This window comes from Sminthopsis crassicaudata, chromosome X, assembly GCF_048593235.1.
Source record: "Sminthopsis crassicaudata isolate SCR6 chromosome X, ASM4859323v1, whole genome shotgun sequence".
In the NCBI taxonomy this organism is placed as follows: domain Eukaryota; kingdom Metazoa; phylum Chordata; class Mammalia; order Dasyuromorphia; family Dasyuridae; genus Sminthopsis; species Sminthopsis crassicaudata.
In genome coordinates this window covers 5,636,013-5,643,750 of record NC_133623.1, presented here as the reverse complement: position 1 = coordinate 5,643,750, position 7,738 = coordinate 5,636,013, and the positions used below count along the sequence as shown (strand labels likewise).

The window sequence follows — 7,738 nt, the reverse complement described above, 5'->3', positions numbered from 1 at the left end:
TATGATGTGCAACCTCATGTTGAACCTCAGCTCTCCTAAGCAATACGGTGATCTGTGGCAATTCCAGTAGACTTGGGGTGTAAAATGGCATCCAAATGGGTGGAGACTTTGTGTGGAGGCAGAAGGGCGTTTTCAGCCTTTTGGTTGGTTCGTTTTCATTTGTTGTGCTTTTTCTCTTTTGGTCTGTTCTTTCTTGCTCAAGATTAGTATGGAAATATGTTAAAATGATTCTATATGTATAACCTATGTCAGATTGCTTGCTGTTTTTGAGAAGGGGGGAATAAGGAAAAGAGGGGGGCAATTTGGAGTTCAAATTGTTAACAAAATGACTGTTGAAAAGAATTTGTATATGTACTTGGAAAATTAAATTACTGTTGAAATTTAAAAAGAGTGAAATGGGAGGGAAGGAAATTCAGAGACAGAGACAGAGAGAAGGAGAGAGATAGACAAAAAGAGAGAGATACAAAGAAAGACAGATACAGAGAGAGGATAGAGAGAAAAAAGAGAGATAGGTAAGAGAGAGAGAAGGAGCGAGGGAGGGGCAGAGAGAAAGACAGAAACACAGAGACAGAGGGAGGGAGAAACAGATTATCAGTGAGACAGAGATGGGGGAGGGAGAGAGAGAAGGGGGCAGGATAGACACACAGAGACGCAGAAAGATACAGGGAGTGAGACGCAGAGAGATGGACAGAGAGAGTAACAGAGACAGACACAGATGAAAAGAGAAATTGAGAGAAAAATGGGAGGAGGGGAGAGAGAGATGGGCTGCAGAGCAAGAGTGAGAGAGAAAATGGAGAGAGAGACAGAGAGAGAGACACACACACACATGGACAGAAAGAGAAGATAGAAATATAGAGAAGAACTGAAAAAGAGATGAAGGGAGAATTCCAGAAAGGAGAGAGAGCGCGAAAGAGAGCGAAATTCAGAAAGAGACAGAGACATTGAGAATAATGCATTGTTGGTAGATTTGTGAACTGATCCAGCCATTCTGGAGATCAATTGGGAATTATGCTCAAAGGGCTATCAAACTGTGCATCCCCTTTGACCCAGCAGTCTCACTACTGGCTCTGTTGTCCCAAAAGGATGATGATAAAAGAGGGAAAATAATTTGTGGCAGCCCTTGTTGTGGTTGCAGCAAAGTGAGGGGATGCACATCAATGGAGGAATGGCTGAATGAGTGATGGGATGTGAATGTAACGGAACATTATTGTTCAATAAGAAATGATACAAGGTTATGTGGTCAGTCCTATGGATCTGTGTCAGCTCTCCTAAATAATAGTGATCTCTGGCAATTCCAGTAGACTTGGGGTGTAAAATGGCATCCAAATGGGTGGGGACTGGGTGTGGAGGCAGAATGGTGTTTTCAGCCTTTTGGTTGGTTCCTTTGCCTGTCTTGTGTTTTTTATGTTATGGACTGATTTTTCTGGCATAAGATGCGTAATATGGAAATGTTTAAAATGATTGTATATGTATAACCTATGTCAGACTGCTTGGTGTTTTGGGGAGGGGGAAGTAAGGTAGAGAATAGGGCTAATTTAGAATTCAGACTCTTTCAAAAATGAATGTTGAAAACTATCTTTACATGTAATTGGAAAAATAAAATAGCATGGAAATTATAAAGAAATGAGGGAAGAGAAAAATAGAAAGAGACAGGGAGATAAGGAGAGAAAGAAAGACAGACCTAGAATTAGAGACAGACGAACAGACAGAGAGCGCAAGATGAGGGAGGGAAGACAGAGAAGGCAGAGAAAGAGAGAATGAAGAGTCAGTGAGGAGAGAGAAAAAAGAAAGGAAGACAGACAGTCACAGAGAAAGACAAAGAAATAGAAGAAGAGAGAAACAGAGAGAGAGGGAGGGAAACAAAAATGAAAAGATAATCAGAAAGACAGAGAAAAAGACAGGCAGAAATGGGAGGGGAGCTACTGACAGAGATAGACACAATGAGACAGAGAGAGACACAGAGAATGAATGACAGGAATAGATAGAAAAAAGATTGAGAGAAAAAAGGGAGGCAGCAGAAAGAGATGAGAAAAGAAGGAGAGAGAGACAGAGACAGAGACAGACATAATCATAATGCAGAGAAAAAATAAGACAGAAAAATAGAGAGAGGGAGAGGGGGGCTAATCTTTGTTGGTGAATTTGTGAACTGATTCAGCCATTCTGGAACGCAACTTGGAATTGTGTCCAAAGGGCTACAAAACTGTGAATACCCCAAAGGGTATATAGCAGTCTCACTGCTGGGTTTCTTTCCCAAAGAGCTCATAAAAGAGGGGGAAAGAGCATATGTTCAAAAATGGTTATTGCAGCCCTTTTTTGTGGTTGCAAGATGGAAATTGAGGGGACGCCCATCATTTTGGGAATGGCTGAATGAGGGATGGCCTCTGAATGTAATGTTGTTCAATGAGAAATGGTACAGGGTGATGTGCTGGGCCATCTTGTGGTGTGCCTTGGGTCTGCTGAGCAGCAAGGCAGGGGTCCAGGGTGATCCCAGTGGTCTTGGAGTGGAAATGGCCCCAAATGTATGGAAATTGAATGTGGACGGCACAATGGTGTTTGCAGCTTTGGTTGGTTTTGCCTTTGTTGTGTTTTTCTCTTTTGGTCTGGTTTTTGTTGAAAAGATGCGTAATATGGAAATGTGTTTAAAACGATTGTACATGTATGGCCTGTGTCAGACTGCTCGGTGTTTTGCTCATGTGGGAAGTAAGAGAAAGAGGGGGAACATTTGGAATTCAAAACTGTACAAAAATGAATGTTGAAAACAATCTTTGCGTGTTACTGGAAAATTAAATTACTGTTGAAATTTTAAAAAGAGTGAACTGAGGGAGAGAGAGGGAGAGACAGAATGAGCACGAGAGAAAGGGTCACACATAGAGCGACTGAGAGACTGAGAGAACAAAGGAAGGAGGGGGAAAGATGGGCTTGAGAGAAATAGGCAGGGAGACAGAGACAGAGAGAGAGACACACAGAGAGAGGAGAGACAGACAGAGAGACAGACAGAGAGACAGAGAGAGAGAGAGAGAGAGAGAGAGAGAGAGAGAGAGAGAGACAGAGACAGAGAGACAGAGAGAGAGACAGAGAGAGAGACAGAGAGAGAGAGAGAGGGGGAGAGAGAGAGGGGGGTGGAGGGAAAAGATGGGCTTGAGAGAAACAGAGGCAGGGAGGCAGAGAAGACACATAAAGAGACAGACAAAGGAGGAGGGAGGGGGAGAGAGAAACAGGTAGAGAAGACCATGAGGCAGAGAACAAAGGTAGAAAAATAGAGAGAGGGAGGCTAATGCATTGTTGGTGGATTTGTGAACTGATTCAGCCATTCTGGACATCAATGTGGAGCCATGCCCAAAGGGCCATCGAATTGCATACCCTTTGATCCAGCGGGCTCACTACCGGGTCTGTATCCCAAAGAGATCTTTAAAGAGGGAAAGGATGTTCGGTCAATAAAAAGCCATAATAAAAAAGAGGGAAAAGGACCCCCCCCAGCATGGGCAAAAATGGTTGTAGCAGCCCTTTTTGTGGTTGCAAGGAGTGGGAAATTGAGGGCTGCCCATTGATTGGGGAATGGCTGAATGAGGGATGGCCTCTGAATGTAATGTTCAATGAGAAATGGTACAGGGTGATGTGCTGGGCCATCTTGTGGTGTGCCTTGGGTCTGCTGAGCAGCAAGGCAGGGGTCCAGGGTGATCCCAGTGGTCTTGGGGTAGAAATGGCCCCAAATGTATGGAAATTGAATGTGGACAGCACAATGGTGTTTGCAGCTTTGGTTGGTTTTGCCTTTGTTGTGTTTTTCTCTTTTGGTCTGGTTTTTGTTGAAAAGATGCGTAATATGGAAATGTGTTTAAAACGATTGTACATGTATGGCCTGTGTCAGACTGCTCGGTGTTTTGCTCATGTGGGAAGTAAGAGAAAGAGGGGGAACATTTGGAATTCAAAACTGTACAAAAATGAATGTTGAAAACAATCTTTGCGTGTAACTGGGAAATTAAATTATTGTTGAAATTTTAAAAAGAGTGAACTGAAGGGGAGAGAGAGGGAGAGATAGAATGAGCACATGAAAGAGAAAGAGAGAGAGAAAGGGAAACACATAGAGAGTGACAGAGAGATTGAGAGAACAAAGGAAGGAGGGGGAAAGATGGGCTTGAGAGAAACAGAGGCAGGGGGACAGAGAAGACACACAAAGAGACAGACAAAGGAGGAGGGAGGGAGAGAGAGAGAAACAGAGGCAGAGAAGACCATGAGGCAGAGAACAAAGGTGGAGGAATAGAGAGAGGGAGGCTAAGGCATTGTTGGTGGATTTGTGAACTGATTCAGCCATTCTGGACATCAATGTGGAGCCATACCCAAAGGACCATCAAATTGCATACTCTTTGATCCAGCGGGCTCACTACCGGGTCTGTATCCCAAAGAGATCTTTAAAGAGGGAAAGGATGTTCGGTCAATAAAAAGCTATAATAAAAAAAGAGGGAAAAGGACCCCCCAGCATGGGCAAAAATGGTTGTAGCAGCCCTTTTTGTGGTTGCAAGGAGTGGGAAATTGAGGGCTGCCCATTGATTGGGGAATGGCTGAATGAGGGATGGCCTCTGAATGTAATGTTGTTCAATGAGAAATGGTGCAGGGTGATGTGCTGGGCCATCTTGTGGTGTGCCTTGGGTCTGCTGAGCAAGGCAGGGGTCCAGGGTGATCCCAGTGGTCTTGGGGTGGAAAATGGCCCCCAAATGTATGGACAGCACAATGGTGTTTGCAGCTTTGGTTGGTTTGTTTTCCTTTATCAGGCTTGTTCCCTTTTGGTCTGGTTTTTGTTGAAAAGATGCGTAATATGGAAATGTGTTTAAAATGATTGTACATGTATGCCCTGTGTCAGACTGCTCGGTGTTTTGCTAATGTGTGACATAAGAGAAAGAGGGGGAAATATTTGGAATTCAAAACTTTACAAAAATGAATGTTGAAAACAATCTTTGCACTTTAAGTTACTGTTGAAATTTAAAATGAGAGAGTAAAATGGAGGAAAGTGAGATAGAGAGACAGGCAGAAACAGAGCCAGAAAGACAGAAAGAGAAACACAGAGAGCCAGAGGGAGAGACAGAAAGAGACTGAGAGAGACAGACGGAGGGAGAAATAAAAATGCAGAGATAAGCAGCCAGAGAGACAAAGAGAAAGAGAAAGGGGAAAAGATACACATACAAACAGACATAGAGACAGACACATAGAGACATAGAAAAAGACAAAGAAATAGATACAGGGAGTGAGATACAGAAGGAGAGAGACACAGAGAAAGTGACAGAGACATAGAGGAAAACAGATTAAGAGGAAGAAGGAACAGGGGGATAGAGATGGGCTGGAGAGAAACACACAGAGAGACTGATACACAGAGATAGAGATAGAAAGAAAGGGATGGAGGGAAGGAGAGAGAGAGAGAGAGAGAGAGAGAGAGAGAGAGAGAGAGAGAAGAGAGACAGAGAGAGACAGACAGAGAGAGAGAGTGAGAGAGAGAGAAGATGGAAATGCAGAGAAGAAAAAGAGTTAAAGGGAGGATGACAGGGAGGAGAGAGAGAGACAGAGACAGAGAGAGATACTGAGAGTAAGGATAAGGTATATTGTTGGTGGAGTTGTGAACTGATTCAGCCATTCTGGAGAGCAATTTGGAACTCTGCCCAAAGGGCTACCAAACTGTGCATCCCCATTGACCCAGAAGTGTTTCTACTGGGTCTGTATCTCAAAGAGTTCTTAAAGGAGGGGAAGGGAGCCACATGTGCAAAAATGTTTGTAGCATTCATTTTTGTCCTGGCAAAGAGGTGAAAACTGAGGGGGGATGCCCATCAATTGGGGAATGGCTGAATAAGTGATGATATATGAATGTAATGGAACTTTATTGTTTGATAAGAAATGATACTGGATTACGGGATGATCCATTGTATGCTTTGCCTTAGCTCTTCAAAGCAATATGGTTACCCAAGGCAATTCCAGTAGACTTGGGATGGAAACTGCCATCCAGATGTATTCAGAACTGTGGAGATGGCAGAATGGTATTTTCAGCTTTTTGGTGTGTTCATTTTCCTTTATTGTGTTTTTTCCCCTTTGGTCTGATTTTTCTGCCATAAGATGTGTAATATGGAAATGTTTAAAATGATTGTACATGTATAACCCATGTCAGACTGCTTAGTGTTTTGTGGAGGGAGAAGTAAGGGAGAGAATAGGGCTAATTTAGAATTCAGAATCTTGCAAAAATGAATGTTAAAAACAATCTTTACATGTAAGTGGGAAAATAGAATACCATGGAAATGGAAAAAGAGAGATAGAATGAAGTGGGGGAGAGAGACAGAGAGAGAAGAGTGAGAGCAGGAGAGAGACAAAGAGATGAAGAGAAAGACAAACCTAGAGATAAAAAAGAGATAGAGAGATTAGGAGAGAGAGATAGCTAAAGAGAGACAGAAAAAGCAAGGTGAAAGAGGGAAGAGAGAAAGGGAAAGAAAGAGAGATAAAAGAGTCAATGAGGAAAGAGAGGGAGAAAGAAAAAAAGAAAGACAGAGAGCCAGACACACACACAGAAAGAGACAGAATGAGAGAAAGACAAGGAGACACAAAGAAAAATGCACAGGTAATGAGGTAGACCACACACATGGAGACAGGCAGAAAGGGGGGGGGATTGACAAAATGATAGACACAGAGAGTGATAGACCCACTCAAAAATAATGCACACAGAGTGACAGAGGAAAAGAGAGAGAATGAGAGAAAAAAAGGGAATAGGGAGAAAGAGATGGGCTAGAGATAGACAGACAGAAAGAGAGAGAAAAAAGAGAGATGCAGAGAACTAAGAAAGGGAGATAAAGTGAGAACAACAGGGAGTAGAGAGAGAGAGAAATCCAGAAAGAGAGTGATTGAGGCTAATGCATTGTTGGTGGATTTGTGAACTGATCCAGCCATTCTGGAAAGCAATCTGGAACTCTGCCCAAAGGGCTACCAAACTGTGCATACCCTTTGATCCAGCAGTCTCACTACTGGGTTTCTATTCCAATGTGATCCTAAAAGAGGGGAAAGGGCCCACATGTTCAAAAATATTTGTAGCGGCCCTTTTTGTGGTGGCAAAGAGTCAAAAATTGAAGGGACACCCATGGATTGGGGAATGGCTGAATAAGTGATGGCATTTGAATGTAATGGAGTCTTGTTGTTCAATAAGAAATGGTACAGGGTTATGTGCTGGTCAATCTTGTGATGTGCCTTGGGTCTGCTGAGCAGCAAGGCAGGGGTCCAGGGTAATTCTAGTAGACTTGGGGTTGAAAATGGCCCCAAATGTATGGAAATTGAATGTGGACGGCACAATGGTGTTTGCAGCTTTTGCTTGGTTCAATTTTATTTGTCGTGTTTGTTTCCTTTTGGTCTGATCTTTCTTGCATAAGATGTGTAATATGGAAATATGTTTAAAATGATTGTACATGTATGGCCTATGTCAGATTGCTTGCTATTTTGGGGAGGCAGGAAGTAAGGGAAAGAGGAGGAAAATTTGAAATTCAAAAATCTTACCAATAGAAATAAATGTTAAACTATCTTTATATGTAACTGGAAAAATAAAATACTATTGCAATTAATAAAATGTTACATGAAATAGGGGCAAGATAGATAGAGACAGAGAGAGATAGAAAGGTAGACACAAACAAAAAAGCACAAAAAGCACACAGAGACAGAGACAGAATGTGAGGGAGATACACAGACAGATTAAGAGATCGAAATACAGAGAAGCAGGGAGTGA

At 42.6% G+C, this 7,738-nt stretch overlaps 1 long non-coding RNA gene across 1 annotated transcript; it reads left to right on the top strand.

Annotated features, from left to right (window-relative positions):
- The first annotated feature begins 1,424 nt into the window (after positions 1 to 1,424).
- On the top strand, positions 1,425 to 5,224 carry LOC141548595 (uncharacterized). Its single transcript, XR_012484007.1, has 2 exons — positions 1,425 to 2,700; positions 4,889 to 5,224. It is a non-coding gene; the product is annotated as an uncharacterized LOC141548595 (long non-coding RNA).
- The last annotated feature ends 2,514 nt before the right edge of the window (positions 5,225 to 7,738 follow it).